Genomic DNA, 17589 nt, shown 5'->3' with positions numbered 1-17589 from the left:
ATTTCCACAAGGAGACATTTCCAAATTCATATATTTTCTCTTCTGATATTTCCTTTTCAGCTGTGGCCTTGCATGAGATAACCCAATAATGTTTGTTTTTAAAGAAAACACAAAAGCTAGCAGATATAATGACTGAAGATATTGAGCAAGGAACCATTACCCGATTGTAACCACTTGAATGATTCTCCAGATGTACCTAGTGCATCCCTACCATGTCACACGGAATTTTCTGTGGCAGAGAAGACCAGCTGCCATGCCTGGGACAGAAACAGCACTGCTGAAGCTCTTCTAGAGACATTTTATTAGACGTTTTCAGTGTAATTGCAAAGCTTGGAGCAGTGTGACATTTCTTGCTTTGGGTGGGACGAATGATATTTCATTAATCATTGCTTGTTTTGGAGTTACATCACTGTCCATGAAATTGAAAAACAGAGTATGTTGTGTAGTTTCAAGAGGCTTGACCATCAAATTACGCAAGTCATTCATAGTAGGGAAGCGAACAGTTCACTCTTATGGTTACAACGCCCAGTGGGTTTTTTTTCCTTCCTAATGTCTTTTTCATCTGAAAGTGGCTGTGCCCAAATCACACTGAAAATGACACAACTGAAAAATTTTGTCAGTGACTTCAGCTTTACCAGTGATGATGTTGAAGATGCAGACTGTTCCAGCAAAAAAACTTCTATTTTCCATGTATTAAAAATCAGACAAAGAGCTGCTAGAGTGAGGCACATTAAATTTAACCATAAAATGGTTAAAATTTGTCAGTAATATTTTAAATAACTGGCATTAAGGAGTTTTGTAACTTGCCATATTTATGCATGGGAAATACACAACCAAACTGCCATCACCCTTCAGCATTACAACATGACTGGCCATTTTCAGTTGTGATCTTTGCCCACACTCGTGCATTGCTCAAGGACAGTAAAATTAATACCACAAGGATGGATGAATTCTTTGTGGGATCCAAGATACTCTCTGCTGGCTGCCTGGATCCAGCTGGCTGCCCTTTGCAGCAGGGGGTCCTTGTAGGTGTGGGCTCTTCTGGACAGAGCATTTCTGCGTGCACAGCAGAAGTCAGGATCCTGCAGCAGATGCTGGAATTTTCTTGCCAACTGCAAGTCTGGAGAGGCCTTGGAGCACTTGGAGATTTGGCCAGTTCTTGTTCCTGTTGAAGGTAATGGATTTTGACATAATTCTTGATGGGGAACACAATCAGTTTTCCAGGGGGTGTTTCTCCCACACATGTGATTAAATGTGTGTACAAGCTCCTGAGTCAGTATTTCATCGGACATTCCTTTAATTGAGTTTGTACTTTTCAGACATACAAAATAAACATTGATTTCCTTTGTTAAATGGAGAGCAATAAACTCGGGCTGCATACTTTTATTATCAGGAAATAGTATAATGCCCAGGAATCAAAAGCGTGCAGGTTAGTGTGCTGTAAGCTAACCCTGGGATGAAAACTTCCCATTACTGGTATCCGAAAAAGACTTTGCACAACAGTGTTCATTCACATGTGTGTTTATATTAGTGCATGAAGCAAGATGTGGGCAGCCCATAAAAATGTAGAGAATGATAAAGCAAGAGAAACGATATATAAAAATTATAATCTTCTCCATGTACAATATTCAACTACATCTGTGTTGGATCAGAGTTTGGCTGCTGAGGATGAACTTTCAGACTATGTTGTTCCCACTTTTGGTTCTTTAGGGAATTGGGGAGATTTTCCTCTGAATTTTCATAAGCTCTTCTTTTTATATGGCAAAGAGCTCACCAACTACAGAATCACAGTGTGGTAGGCGAAAATGGCAGGAGAAAATGCTAAATGGAATTTTTTTCTTTACATTTTGTAAACTTCATGTGCCCACAAAGTCTTGGGCAGAAAGCTCCTTGGCACATAACCATTACATGGCTGGGAAGCAGAGACACTCTGATTTCTGAAGTGGAAGAAGCCAAGATGTTGGAGCCTGATATGCCACTGCAGCGTCCAAAATAATAATTAGTGGATTGTTTCAACCCTGAAATTCCAATATCCAAATATAGTCTGAGACCCTACTGCCACACTAGGAATGGAGATGGGAAGTCCCTGTAGTAGCTTGTAACAGAAGTGTCTATTAAGAGACAAGGTTTGAAGTAATTAAAGAAAATATAAAAGCCAAGAGTACAAGTAGCTGGCTACATTTTAAGATTTCAAGACCCAGAACTCAGAATACACCATCTGTTGTATGTTGATTCTTAATTAATTTCTGTAAAGTCCAGTTCTTATCCCACTTTGAAGATCTGCCATTTACCAGGTAGAGTCAAAGAGCTCATCCACTGCATTTGTTTTCCATCAACATTTCATGGCCAAGAGCTGACCACGTCCATTGAAACTGCTCAAAGAGTGAGCCTGTAATTGAGAAATGGCCAATTCCTGTGTGCTTGAGGGCCCACTTAATTTCTAGTCCCATAGTCACACGGCAGTTCATGTAACACAGTAACCCCTGCCTGACCCTGCAGCAGGCAATAATCCTAGGGGCCAAATTAAAATCCACAGCTTCTCATTTTCTGATCTAGCTCCTTCTCCCAAACCATAACCATATGTTTGATTAGAATTTGGGGTTTTCAGTAATTAGGGTTGTGCACTGAAGACCATATCTAGGAGACCTCACTTAATGTCCTGTAATCAGCCCATGATAGGCACAGCAGTGATGCTGGAGGCACCACAACTGCAGTGCCACTCCTGACAGTGGCATCTCCTGGGTGGAGATGGTTTAATCAGTAAATGTTTTCAGCATAACAGTGAATGTTTTCGGCTTAAGAGTGAGGGATTCTAAATTGAATATGCAGCCCAGGTAATGCTGGCTGCCATGTCCTCTTTTCTCTCTGTTATTTTTAATCCTTTTGTTGCTATGGGAGGTCTTGTTGGGATGTTTCTGATTCGGAGATCGGTGCTTTGCATCATTTCCCCTCTAAACCAGACTTGCTTTCTCTGTTGTGGTAAGCAGTGAGACATTATAGTAGTTCACATTTGTTTAGGTTTGTGGATTTTTTTGATGGTAACTACTTACACATCCCCTTTTTTGTAGCAGCTGTTTTTCTGTAACTTGCATCTGTGGCATATTTTTGAGGCCAGGAGATAACAGATTTGTTGCTGAATGCAGACATAATGTATGTTGTCAAGGCTCATACACAGTGAAAATCTGCATCGCTTCAGAATGCACCAGGGTTTATTTGTTTTCTCAGTTCAAGCCTCCCTCAGTGATCACTTGCTGGCTGGAGTTTGGCATAAATTGTGTGGCAGGATCAAGGGAGCTGATAGATCAGGAGTATTTGAATCACTAGGTCAGTTTGGGATACTGAGGGTGGCGAGGGGGACTTTTACTCCTGCAGCTGTGGGGTTTCAAGACAATAAAGTACAGGATTGTAATAGGACACTCTTTGGTTTCTTACGACACTTAAAATGTTTACAAGAGGACACAGGAGCAAACCTTGGTTTGTGCCAAGAGAAAGAGCTGTTTGGGCTGTGTGGGGCTGTCATGTTTCACACCAGTGATCTGCTTCAGAGGATGTCCACAGTGACCAGCATGGAGAGCAGAGTGCGAGAGACACGAAAGACGTTCCCGTGTCATTTACACCAGGCTGGCAAAACTGGGCTGAGCTCTCCAAGCCCCACATTGAACCCAACATGGTTCCTGGGGTTTTGAATCTGAATCTCTCCCATCTCTTTGGCACAAGGCAGCTCTGATCAGTGATGGGCAGATCACATCCCTTCCACCCCCAGAGGCTCATCAGACATGGGCAGAGGCTCCTGCTGCTTATTTTACTGTTCTGAAGGGAGAGCATTCATGTTTTCCATTGCAGCAGTCCTCTTTGCTCTCCACCAGCTGGCACCAAACCTCCCAGCTTGGCAGTTCGTGAGAGAGGGGAAGGAAACATGACCAGAAAGTATGAGAAAGGCAGAAATAATGGATTTTAGGGGAGGGTCTCCTTTATCTGATCTACAATTTCATACACCCTGTCAAGACTCACATGTCTTGGTGTGTGTCATGCACCAAAAGAAAAACCAAAAGAAGAAACACAGTTTGGTTTTTTTCTTTTGCTTACAACCCAACAGAATGGAGGATTTTCTTAAATTTAACAACCAAAGCATTTTCATTTTGCTTCAAACCTCATTTCCTGATGCTTTATCTATCTTCTAAAAGATGCCCACATCTATCTCCTTCAAATCTCTACCTTTAGTCACTGCATTCCATACATGGAATAACCAATATAGCACCTGAATGTGCCTGAAGTCTCATTCCACATTCAGATGTAGAAAAACAGGATGAACCTCTATTGCAAGTTATCAAAGGTAACACCAATTACACTCTCAGAATATTTCCTTGATACCTCATTTCCTAAAGAACAGGAATGTGGTAGATCTCACCAAGATTTCAGTAAAGGCTTTGCTTAGGTATCACCAGGAAAATCAAAGAAACTGGGGGAAAGGGGATAAGGAACTGTTGATAAAATTGATTTAAACATTGATTTTGCGTGGAAAAGGGAAATTCCAAATCAGCAGCACAAAAAGGAACTATTGACTGCCCACATCACTTGGGGAGTCCCTCAAAGACAGATTTTGAGAAGTGACATCCTCAGTCTACACAAGTGAGAATGGACATTGACTGCTTTCTATAAATACTTCGAAAGATAATGCCTGTGAGAGAGAAGAGCTACTTAAGAGCAATTTTGGCAGGGCAGCAGATGAGGTTAAGTGACCACAGACCAGTCCAGGCTCGGAATCAGGCACCATCTGAGCAGTGTGGCTCTGGAACAGCCTCCAACAGGCAAAGAATCCAACTAAGTGCACCACAAATTGTGGCATTCCCCAGGAGGGGGCTGTGCCAAAGGGTGAATTATTTATTCCCAGATGTATGCCACTGCAAACCCCTGCAGTATGTGCCACAGAGGTGGCAGCTGTTCTTTAGCTGTACAGGTATCACAGACTGAGTCACAGCAGGTGATGCTCCAGCTCCTGTCCCAGTGTCCTGTTGTTTGCTCCAGCCTCTGGGCATGGCTGCTGAATCCAGGCTCTGGCTCCTGCCTCCTGCAGCACGGAGGTGTCAAGTTCCAGCCTCTGAAAACCTCAGGGAGAAACTTCTCTCTAAAATAGAGCAAAACTTAGCTCAACAATGCAAAAGGCGTAAAAATCCTCATGTTCCTGGCATTCTGGGGGCAGAGGAGAGCTGGCATGGTCACTGGGATAAACTGAGGGTCCCTAGGGCCCTTCATGAGGATTGGCACAATGCAGCTCACACCCACCCTTTCTACCACCTTTCTCCCTCTGCTCTCCATCCTTCCTTCTGGTGTGCATTCCCCAAGGGAACGAGGTGCAGACAGCACAGGGATGATGCCTAGCACAGAGGTAGACATGGGATTCTGGAAGGGTCATTTTCCTCCTCCTCTGTGGTCTGTTAACCACCATATGAGTGGCGTAAAGAGGTGAAATCAAGCTGCACATCCTTCCCAGGCAGTGTGGAGCTGTGGCCAGTGCTCTCCAAGGCTGGATTTTGTGAGCATGGTGTGCCTGGGAATGGTGGGTGCTGTTTGACAGGGCAGGAGGAAGGAGATTTCTCTGGCTCCTGTGCAAGGGTCACAATTTGACCCTTAAAACCAAAGAATGTGAAGTCAACTTGTGAGGATTAGAGATGCTGGGACTTGGATTTCTTTTGAGTTTTTCTCCGTGCTTTAAAAATCCCACAAGCATGGAGGAAAAAAAAATGCGCCCATGCAGTCTGAAACTCTTCTGGCTTCCAGCTCAGCTCAGGATGACTGTGGCACAATGGATTCCAGATGCTGAATTTCCGGCAGTGGCTCACACACACACAGACACAGACACACACACACACAGAGTTCCTCAGCTCCACAGGCTCAGTCATAATCCCAGACTCCTACAGACAACGGAGACCGGCAGCATGAGAAACAGAGACATTACAGACTCCCAAACTCATTCCCCCTGGACCTGACTAGCACACAAACCAGTCAATATTTTGGGTATTTTTAGGATTGTGTTAGTGGGATGACGTCCCCTGCCTGTGGTAGCCACGGAGGAGCCCAGCACAGAGCACCAGGAGCACCAGTGCACAGAGTTTGGAGCAAGGTCATTCCCAGCCCTATGGGATTGCAAATGGCATCAGGATCAGGCCTCCAGAGGTGTAGCTCAGTAATACAAGTGGCTGGTTAACCTGTTGGTGCTTGTAGGCAGAAAATTAATGAACTGATTCCAATTATAAATATTCCCGAGAGGGCTAATGATGATTAATCTGTTGTTACCGAGTTAGTCTTTTATGACTCGTTATTTATTGCTCATATGACTGTACTCACTTGTGACACCTGTTCCTCATGGAAACATCTATCACCTATTAAATCTTTGCAAGTAATTCAGTAGGGTAACCATCATGTATAAATAATACTTATGTCACTTTTTAATATGATGAATGACACTGGAGATAAATTGACAATGCATAACCCAAGTTTATAGGATCAAAACCACCACATACATTTTACGTCTTGTGTTTTGTGAGGCTGCTGCCGAGTATCAGAAACAAGAAGCAATTAAACTGCAGCATCTCTTGGTGTGATGATGGAGACCTCCTCCACTCCTCCTGATGCCACAATGATTTTTTGCCTTTTCTTTCATACCCCTGTTATACCTTTTTTACTACTCCTGTATTCTTAGTGCTTTTTGCCTACATTCTTGGACTTGTTTGTTCAGCTAAGAGAACAAATATTTTAGAAGCTTCGTAGGTACAGGATAGTGTGCCCCAGACCCCAAGGTCCTCTCCAGAAAACATTCTGTAAACTAAGATAGAACCATCCAGCGGAAGGTTCCTTGGGGAGGGGGTCTCATTCAAGCCTCTCATTGGAGAATTTTTGATAGATATGCTAATTAGTAAGACCTCTAATGATATACCAGATCTTTTGGGGTGTGCATTGTGGTGTGCATTTCGGTGCATTCGACCTAGACATAGTGCACCTAAGGATCCTTAAAATAAATACCAGGTGATGCTTTAGGTTTTAACTTTTATCTTTTTCAAATTCTGTACTGCTTAGTGTGTAACTCTGAAGTTTCTTGTAGCCTGTTAATTTCTGCTCTCTCCCGCTGGGTAGACATAACAAAGCCTCTCTGAGTCTGCTCTCCAAGGACACCCAGACCATCCTAGGCCCAAAAAGTATAAACCAAAAGCCTCTAAAGGGGGGGTCAAGCTTAGGGAAATTACATCAATAACTGAAGCGTTAATTGGAGAATTAACCCTGATATGCAAATGAACCAAACCTATAAAAGTGTGAAGAACTCGTGACCTGGGGTCCATCTTGGGGTCCATCTTGGCAGTAGCCTCTGGCTCCTCAGGGGGTACCTTTGAAGGCCCTTCAAAGAAATACCTACTTTTATTCCCTTACTCCTGTCTAGTCTGTTTCTAGGAGGCCTCTTAAGGCATCAAAGTTAAAATCCCTTTTTCCCTTCTAACTGTGTCTGACTCTTGATTTTAAGACCAAGAAAAAGCATCACTCCCATGCAACACAAATCAGTCCTTGCTGCAGACAATAGACTCCAGGAATACCCCAGGCAAAGGCCCTTGGTGGGACTCAGCACAAGGTCAGAGGAAAGCTAATTTTATTAAGAATTTTTACTGTGAATATATAAACCTGCAATAAAGTGTTGGCAACAGCTTCAGGCTGGAATTTTCCAGAAGCTTAAGGGGCAATAGGTCCCCAAATCCCACCAAACTGGTATCCCACTCTTACAGGCTTCTCTGAGCAGCCCAGCCTTTGCTCTGACTCATTACCCATACCACTGCCATTATTTCTTCATAAGCTTCTGTTTAAGTTATTGTGCTCTTAATATCCTGTTTCACAATCCTCTACTGATGCCAGCAAAATGTATTAATTCAGATTTCTGGATTTGCATTTGAGCATTTAAAGGATTAAAATTAATCACAGCTTCTCATTGGCTCAAGGCGATCAAAGGTTCAGTACACTCATTTCAGATTAATATTTCTCCTGACTGTGATTTGTCGAAGTTCAAGTGAAGAAAAAAAGGCCAGTGGATCTTTACCAGCCATGTAAACACTGGGGCAAACCCAAGTCTAGCATGAGTAGGTGAACCTCCATTAACTGCAGTGTAGATATGCTGGCTCATGTCCAGCTTGATCCTAAGCAAGGAAGAGCACGGACAGAAGTCAGGCTGTGCTCACAGTGAGTAACACACTCCCACAGCCCTCTGACTCAGGGCTGCTTCCCCAGCACCCTCATTATTTCATCATACATTAACCCTCTTTTCTTCTTCAGCAAGAAACCATTTCTCCCAGTAGATGGACAAAACCAGGTTGAGTGGATGTAAAACTGGGCATCAGCAAAAGATCTGTCAGCAGAAATATCAGGTTTGTAGGAAGGGCTTGGAGACACTCTGACACCAGGATTTACTTCTGACTTGTGCCTCCAGAGTCTCTGTTATGCAAGATTTCTTATTGAGTGCCCAGAAGTGTGAAGGGGAAAAAAAAATTCCAATAGCTGTGAAGCATCTGGACTGCCAGGAACATCTAATTGTGGAATAATTCAAGTGCCTCCAATGAGCCACACAGAATAAAGGTACTTGCCCAGATCACCCAGCAGGCTCATGGCCAAGCTGGAGTGAGGATCCCAGCCTCCCAAGACCCAAATGGCTGAGCTTATCTCCAGCTAAAAGATTTTTGTGGACAAGATAGATTTACCTAGAGTTCTTCAAACAGATTTTTTTCCCCTGATACATTGCCAGTCCTCCCTCTCCTGTTCAGCAATGGAATCTGGCCCTTCAAGTTTCATTTCCATTACAGATTAGCAAACATCTTAGTAAAGAGTCTGGTGTCAAGATGTTTGTTGGCTTTGGTGGTTTGGTCAGATAGGAATAAGGGAGGTTAATTCTCTAGGGGGATCTGTGTGCAGTCCTCATTCTTTCTTCTAACCACGTGTCCAGCCAGACAAATCCACAAACATGCGAGCTGGTAACAACTGCAGCCAACTGAATTTTTCTAATTATTTTTCTGTGCACAAGATCTAGTGTGTCTGTGGCTCAGATTCCATTCCAAGTGTGTTCCAGTTGATGGAAAGACTCCTGTTGGCTGCAGCAGGCTCTGGGTCAGGGCCCTGGGACAAGAGGCAGAGCAGTGGCTGCATTTGCTTTAGAAATTCCACCCATCAGTGCAACACTTGTTGGAGGAGCACCATTCCCTCAGCATGAGACAGCTCTCAGTGCTCTGTTGTTCCAGCCACTGCTCCAGCAAGTGACATTCTGGTTACATAAATAATTACCCTTTGGAAGCATCACTTCCCCTGCCAGCCATCTCCTGCCCCTTCCCTCGTGTCTAGCACTGACCTACAGATCTTCTGTGAGCCTCAGGTGTGAAAAACAGGCCAGTTCCAAGGCCTGAATGGAAACGAGAAAACAAACCAAGCTAAATAAAATATCCAAGCCAGGCATTTTGTGCATGTGTAGCAACATGTGCTGGTGTCCAGAAAGTCTGAGTGGTCTCCTAGATTTTAGACAATGAGCATCTTTACTGAGGTAAGAGTCTTTTGGGTCATTTTCTCTCGCTGTACCCAGCACTGAAGAATGGGCATCAAACACCAAAGAACCACTCATTTTCCAACCTGATCAATATTTATAACCTGCTTTCTTAGTTATGGAACATGTTCTTTTCTTCATTTTAGGATATACCCTGCAAGGTGTTGATTGTTGAGTCCTGAAGAGGGAAATTAGCTAATAGAAAAAAAATTATTTTAGATTTATATTTATTATAGCGGTTTGATAAAGCCAGCATTTCTGGAAGCTATGTATAAATCCAAGAAGGATAGTTAATACTCATCAAGGTTTTACTATGTGGCATCCAAGCAGCTCAGAGTGAGTCAGCTCTTGTATTGGACTCAGTTGGCTGCAGGGGAACAGGATGGGAGGGATGGAGTGAGGGAAGGAGGGAGGGAGAGGTGGGGACCATAATTTTGCCGAAGGTTGGGGGAACACATCCTGCACCAGGTGATGCTGTGGTACAGCTTGAAATCTTCATGAAATTGGTGGCTGTGTTACTGCCAAATTCCTAATTTATGGTGCTTAAACTAAAGTGCTGATGCTGATCTCTGCAGGGTGCAGATGTGGCCTCAGACCCGAGACTTTATTCTGGCTGCATCCCAGGCAGGTGGCCTGCGGACAGCTTTGGGTTCTACTTGCCTTCAGCAAAGCAACAGGGAGGAAAGAGGGGGGTGGTGCAGGTTTGGTGAAGCTGATAAACCTGTGGATGGAGAGGAAGGGATAGCCTGGCCAGCCTGGGTTAGGTCCACGTGGCACAAGGGACAGGTATTCTCCCCGTGCTTGGAGAAAGAAATGAAAGTTGAAAGTGGACAGAAGGGAAAAGCTGACTCCAGCAAAGTTAATGGCAAAGCTTCCAGTGACTGCACTTCATTTCATAAAAATTTCACTGCATTTCATAAAGATTTCTCTTCCATGGCTTACATCCATGGTTATTAAAAGTCAGGTGTAGTGCTCATTTTGGTGGATATTTAAATTGATACAAGTTATTGCATTTATAGTAAAGCCTATAAAAAGGAGGCATTTTGGGGAAAAAACCCTGAAAATTTAGTTAACACAGGACAGATGTTGCTTCTACTGACAGTCAGCAGTTCATAATAATGGAATTTGCTCCCTTTTTAATTAAAAAGGCCAGTGTTCACTGAAAGGTGAATAAGAATAGATGTTTGGCAAAGGTTCTTACAGTAATTTTGAAAGAGGTCTGTTTTATTTCCAAACTCGCTGCTGCTCATAAGTCTAAATCTCTGAACTGACTCTGTTGCTTTCTTAATTAAATGAAATATATCCCCTTATCTTCTCACTTTAGAAATCACCCGGTGTTAAATGTTCCATTGTGCAACTTCATCTGCTCCTGCATGGGTGGTTTTGGGTTGGATTCATTTCCCTTTCTGGAAAGCAACTGGAAGCAATTTTGCATTAGAGTGCCATGATTTGTCATTGGACATCAGGCAGAATCATGCGACTTTCCCCTCAAAACGTCATGCAGCAAACGAGACTGATGCTTGCTGGCTCTGGACTGAGTCTGTTCATTGCCTGCTTCCCTGGCAAATCCGCCTCCCCAGGAAGGAGCCACAGCAAACCAGTTTTCAATGTGTGTGGTCACATTTCCCCTGCACTGGAGCAGAAGGAGCATCTCAGAGCTTTGACAAGAGAGAGGCCAAGCCAGGCTTGGCGAGTGTCGGGGGAGAGGAGAGGAGGGGAGAGGGAGCAGCAGAAGGAGAACAAGAGGGAGCAGGAGAGGAGGGACAAGAGGAAGAGGAGAGGAAGAGGACAGTGAGGATAAATGCAGGAGAGGATAAAAGCTGGCATGAAGAGGCTTAGCTGTTAACAACCAAAGGGGAACCAGTCCCTTGACATTGAGGATGGGGCCAAAGGACTTGTCAAAGGGACAGACTCAGGCTGGGGACTGAGAGCCTGAGTTATTGGTTGGATAAAGGGAAGAGATCCGGGGCTGATGGGCTTCCCATCAAGATTTCCTGGAGAGGAAAAATTCTCTCCAGAAATCCTGCCCTGACCTTTCTCCACGCTCCTGCGCCTGCCCAGAGCTCACTGGTCTCTTACCCAAGCCAGAAAGGATTTTCCTTGGCACCCAAGATTGGATCATGTTAGTTATTGTTTGGGTTTTTCAGAATTAGGATTGGCTAGAAAACAGCATTATATTTAATTTTTAAAAAATAAAAATAAATGGAGGCTTCAATATTTATTTTCTTCTTTCCTAGAAATGAAATTGAAACTTTCCAAGAAAATTAGCTCCCCCCAACTCACCCTCATAAATCTTCCAGTCAGCTTGGCCTGAGGGGGTTGTTTGCTTGCTTTTTTTTTTAGCAAAAAGCATAGTCAAAATTTCCCAGTCTTTTTTCTTTTATGAAAGTAGGAAGGGAAAGAGACTGAATGGATGTTTTCAAACTTTTTAAACCACCTCTAAAGAACTTGGAGATCTGGAAGTTACCACATTTCTTTGGTGAGGGTCAGCTTTCACCCCAGCCGGAACCAGCTGTGGCTGCAGTTAGAGACAACAGTGTGACAGAAAAGCCTGTGACAGACGGCCTATATATATATATATATATATATATATATATATGTCTGTCTGTGTGTGTATACATACCAACCCATACAGTCATCCACCTTTGCAAAATGTTTTGTGACCCTCATAAGAACACTGATTTTTTAAGAGCAAAATATGAATATTGCTTCATTGTGGCAGGAAAGCAGCTTTCCATCTCAACATTTTATTAGCTAATGGGGAACAAAAAGAATTGAACTGCTTGCTAGAAATGCGGAAATAAATTGCACTCAATTTCATCGAATTCCTAGGAAAAAAATATTTAGGTGTTTTCACAGCTTTTAAATGAATGGACTGCCAGCTGCAAACAGCTGAGCTCCAGAGAGGGCTTGGCTCACAATGGGAACCAGCCCAGGGCTAACTGTTAACGTGGCTTTTATTCAGTGCTTTTTCCAGGTATGGCTGTCATCCAAGAGGATGATAAACTCCAACACCTTATAATTACTTCAACAAAAACAACTTGGAACAACGCATTTGAAATTAAAGGGTACCTTAAAGATGGAAAGTGTGGTGAATATACTTTCAATACCTCTTTCTTCAAGGACAAAACTCTGTCTTCTCTACAATTTATATGAAGTGAGAGAAAATCTGACAACTCCCAAAACTGCTGGACACCCCATGTGCCAGCAGTGACTTTGACTGGGTTGTTCTGAACCATTCTTCCCTCAGGCTTATCAGTGGAATATGGCTAGCTCTCCAAAAATATTCTATTTACACTTGAATCTTCCAGCACATCAGAGAGCCTCTCAGCAGATCTGTGGTGCTCCAGCAACTGCAGTCTATCAAATGTATTTAAGAATGCAAAAAAATTGATAAGAAAAGGTGTGGATGAGATGCTGGGCTGGGAGTCAGGAGGTTTTGGTGCTGCTCCAGCACAGCCAGAGACCTGCCAGGTGGGGTGGGAGCTTTCCCCACCGCCCCACACTCCCCTCCCACTCTTTGCTTCATCCATTTAGGGCATGAAGCCTTTCGGGAAAGCAGCGTGTGTGTGAGGCCACAGGCAGCACGGAGCACGGAGCAGCTACACTCTCACATTGGGCTTTTAGGCATCAGTGAAATATCAACAAGAATATATTGACTTAGACAGCAGCACTCCCCTCCTCTCCATCGCCGCTCATGCGTAGCAAACACAACCCAAAACCTCAGCAGCACCTCCCCAGACCCAAAAGTCCCCCCAAGCTGCTCTGACCCCCGAGGAGCTGGCTCTGGCAGAAGGGCTCTGCAGCTACGCCAGGAAGGTCAACAATTTCTGACATTTGTTCAAATAAAGGCTCAAATTCATTTGACTGCTGTGGTCTCTTAGGGCTTCCTGAAATTGTGTGGTGGGTACGTGTGTGTGTGTGTGCCCACGAAAACACGATGGTGAAAGGTTAACAGCCTTGTGTTGGGCAGGAGGGTGTTTATCAGAGTCTTCTTCCTTGAGGGGCTGCTGTACTGCTGCAGCCTGGGGAGAGCAAGAGACTGAGCCTGAGGAATTTACGAAATACCTCTGTTCATTTCTAAAAGAGGAAAGGAATTATGATATGAAATGAAAGTTGAACACAGGATTAGGGCAGAGGGAACTAAAGGGTAGGCATGTTGAGTCACATGCCTTATTCCTAAAATCTTCTCCAATATTTTTAAAACAAAGTAAATGAAAATTTTTTCAGCCATAATTCTCTTCAGATTTGTATTTTCTTCTCCCATGAGTTGTAGCGTGCCCCACAGTGGACCTTGTTACTTATGAAAAATCTGAAGGCAAAGGGATATATGTGCATTAGGAGCACTAAAACTCAGACCTTTACAGGACTTTTCTCGCAGAACCTCAGAACATCTGTTTATTTTATCACATCCAATTACTATGGAGATGTGAACACCCTGTGTTATTCACAGGAAGATGACATAGCTATTCTTCTGCAGAACAGAAATTGCTTTTTAAGTATTTCCAATCATAAATCAGGAAAACACCCAAAAATCCATGTTCCACCCATGGCCCAAAATACCACACCCTATTCTGTCAATTTAAAATAAATGAATGTGATAACTTTCAGGTCGATGCGATCATGAACTATTGATTTGTCCTTCTGGGAATATAGGTCCTTCAAAATACAAGGAAAATTGCCTAGAGAGTGCAAGCTCCCCTACAGGAGCCTCGTTTTTGTGGTTTCCTTTCAAATCCCACTCTCCATTACCTCAGAGTGAGTTATGTCCTACTTGAATTACCTAAATAAGGGGATGTCCCATCTTTATTTAAAACCAACAAACCCCAGCATCCCTCAGTATATCACTGAGGTAAGAGATGATGCTGACTGAGGTACCACCCATGGTGGCTGCACACACCCCAACATCTCAGGGAACACCAAAACACTGCTTTGGAGTGGCTCTGTGAGCACTAGTGGGGGATGTGTTGCTCCTGGGTTCCCTGATCTATTTGGATAATTAGAACTCAGCTGTATTGGGAATTAATTCAATGCCTCTGGCTCTTGCAACATTACAAGGACAATTGCCAGGCACAAGGTTTTCCTTTGTAAAATGCAGCTTTAGTCTCATAATCCCAGCCTGATATTTCACCCTCCAGCTATTTCCCACATTTTTTTAATGATTAAAGTAGGCTTTCAATTAACTTGTCTTATGGATCAGATACCACCTGCAGATACAAATATAAACATTAAAAAAAGGAAGGTTGCTCAAAGGCTGGAGAAGAATCCCGTACTTTGTCACTTGTTTAAATCCAGCCAGCTTGATAGAGGCTGTTGCTGGTGGCTCTGGAGGAGATGAGGTTGAGTTTTCTGTTTGTTCACCATTCAGCACAACTTCCATAAGAACTAGCACTGCTGAATTCTGTGGTACTATGGGGCACAAAAGGGATCATCCTATAGATGAGTGACTTGTTTAATGGAAGAAGACTACAAGCATGCATGCTCATCGATTTAAAAAATAGTTTAATAAATAGCTTCATATCTCTTTCAGGTTATTTTTCTGCAGGATTGTACACATTGGTAAGTGAGAAGGAATCTCTCTCTCTTACATCATCTGCACCATTGGGAAAGCAACTATCAAAATCTGAAATGACTGGCTAATATTATCAGGATAAAACTACTCATCGCAGGGAGTCCAGCTGATACGAAATGAAGATGACTTATCTCACTGCAATTTCCACTGGGGGAGCCACAGGTTTGCACAGCCCCGGCCAGGGCACAGCCAGCTGAGCTCATTAGGGCCCTCAGCAGCAATGCAAAACAGGAATTGCATAAGTCTGTGAGATAACTTTTCTGCTCTCCTGGGACAGAGAGCAGCAAGGTATCAGGGGGCTTCCAACCTGACCCGTAATATTTTCTTGTGGAGCTCAATCAGAGTCTCACAAGTATTTAAGGTTATATAGGCTGTTAAGTGGTCTGGAAAACAAAATTGTAAATGTGTATTCTTTTGCAATCTTTTACAGATGCAAAATTTGTAAAATTGGCTATGTTTACACTAGAAAAATTTTATGTGGTCACTAAGTTAAAAGAGCTTTGCTTGGCTTAGTCCTGAGTTTAGCCCATCAAAACTTGATCTACTCAGCTCTCAAAGTTTTGTACCCACGTGGGTTTGGTGTCCGTGTGCCCCTGTCCTTCCTTGGCAGGTAAGTCAGGGTCTGGCATGGCACAGGGCAGGGAGGTGATGGCTGGCACATTATCTGGTCACACATCTCAGGCTCCCCAACAACCACTGTGTGCACAGGGCAGTTTGCTGACTAACAGCCTATTCAGGCCCAGCAGTCACAATTAGGATCAAATCAGGATCCTGCTGTGCTGAGGAGTGTGTTCTTCTCGAGAGCTGCAAATTTATAAATGATGAGAGCCAGGAGGATGGAGAACACAAAATATATTAATGTTTTTAAAGCATGTAACGTTAATGGGGTGGTTTTTTCCCAAATTAGTACTAACTCCTTCTCTGGCTTTTTGCTAGTTGGCCATAGCCAGTCAGTCAGATGACACAGCAGCAAAAAAAAAATCAGATGGGGGTCTGAGGGTGAGGAGTCCTGGTCTTCAGAGTGAAGTAGGGCAGGGGATCAAGACACTAAAGCCAGGAAAGAGGCAGAGGAAGGAGCTGCCACATCAAGGAGAAAGAGCCGTATCACTTTTGGAAAAGGACAGCGCAGGGCAGGAGCAGGTACAAGGGGATGGTGACAGAAGAGGGGGCTGCTGGTTTACAAAAACCCTGGCAGTTGGGTTCACATGTGTATGAATCAAAACACTTCTAAAGGTGTACTAAGAACCCAAGGAAAGACTGTTGGTTGACAACAGGTATTTGTCCCCAAATCATCTTACTTTCAAATGAGTAATTTAGGAATTCCTATTAAGTAACAAAATGCTTGTAACCAGGTCATAAAATCCACTCCCTTTCCCTGCAAAGGCAGCGGTGACAACAGAGTTGCTTTTCCTTCCCATTTCTTATAAGCAACTGAACAACTGTGGAAAATCCAGTGATCAGTGTAAGCTCTGCTTTGTGGCTGGCACAGCTGAGCTGGGCTTTTGAAGGAGCATAATGTCCTGTGTGGGGAAGCTCTGCAGTGCCTCACTGCAGGCACAGCCAAACCACAGGGCATACCAGCCCTGCTCCTGCTGCTGCTGGTTCTTGGAAATGGGACTCCAGTATTCCCAGAACCCTGCTAAAATGCCCCACTGGGCAACTATCCTGGGGCATTTCACCAATGGCAAAGGCAACCTGGTTTGTAGAAAGCAAACTGCAAATAATTTACACCATTTCTTTTTAAATTGCTTTTTCTCTGGTTCAGCTTCTCTGCTGCCTTACAGGGATGAGCATCCAAGATACTTTCTTTCAAATGCTTGGAAGTGAGGAGTAGTCCCTTGGAGTTGCAATTACTCCCTCTGGGAAGGGTGCCAAAGAGAAACAGCACATTACAGCCCCCTTTCTAATATTGTTAAGTGCACAAGGATCATCTGTAACACAGTCAGATGCTGTAAGGGCAACTATTGATTAGAGGGAAGAAATAGATCTAAATGAGCAAAGGAAGAACAATGATCACTTTGAGCTGGCCTTCAGTGAAGGTCTTCCTTCAAAGCAGACCTCTGCCACTCCAGGGAGCACCCAACCCTCCTCCTGCATTCTGGGGCCAGTTACACTTACTGAAGCACACGTCTTTATCTCACAGCTGGTAGCTTGACTAGAGCATCTGAGTGGATACAGAAAACAGTGGTTTGGGTTACAAAGCAGGCAAAAATGGCAATTGCTCTGCTCCCTGTAACATTTTGAAATCTACTTTTTATATATTACTAAGCTATGTATGAGGCAATGATCATTTCTGACTGAGAAAAGCTGGAATTTGTGTGTTCAGCTGTTACTTGTGATACAGAAAGGAAAACATCTGCATCAACTCAGTCCCCTCTGTGAGCAACAGTACAGATCAGACACTACAGAGCAGGCAGAACTTGTATTAAAAATCTGATGATTAGGACATATTTAT

Source organism: Corvus cornix, chromosome 13, assembly GCF_000738735.6.
Source record: "Corvus cornix cornix isolate S_Up_H32 chromosome 13, ASM73873v5, whole genome shotgun sequence".
NCBI classification, from domain to species: Eukaryota; Metazoa; Chordata; class Aves; order Passeriformes; family Corvidae; genus Corvus; species Corvus cornix.
This window is presented reverse-complemented; position numbering follows the sequence as displayed.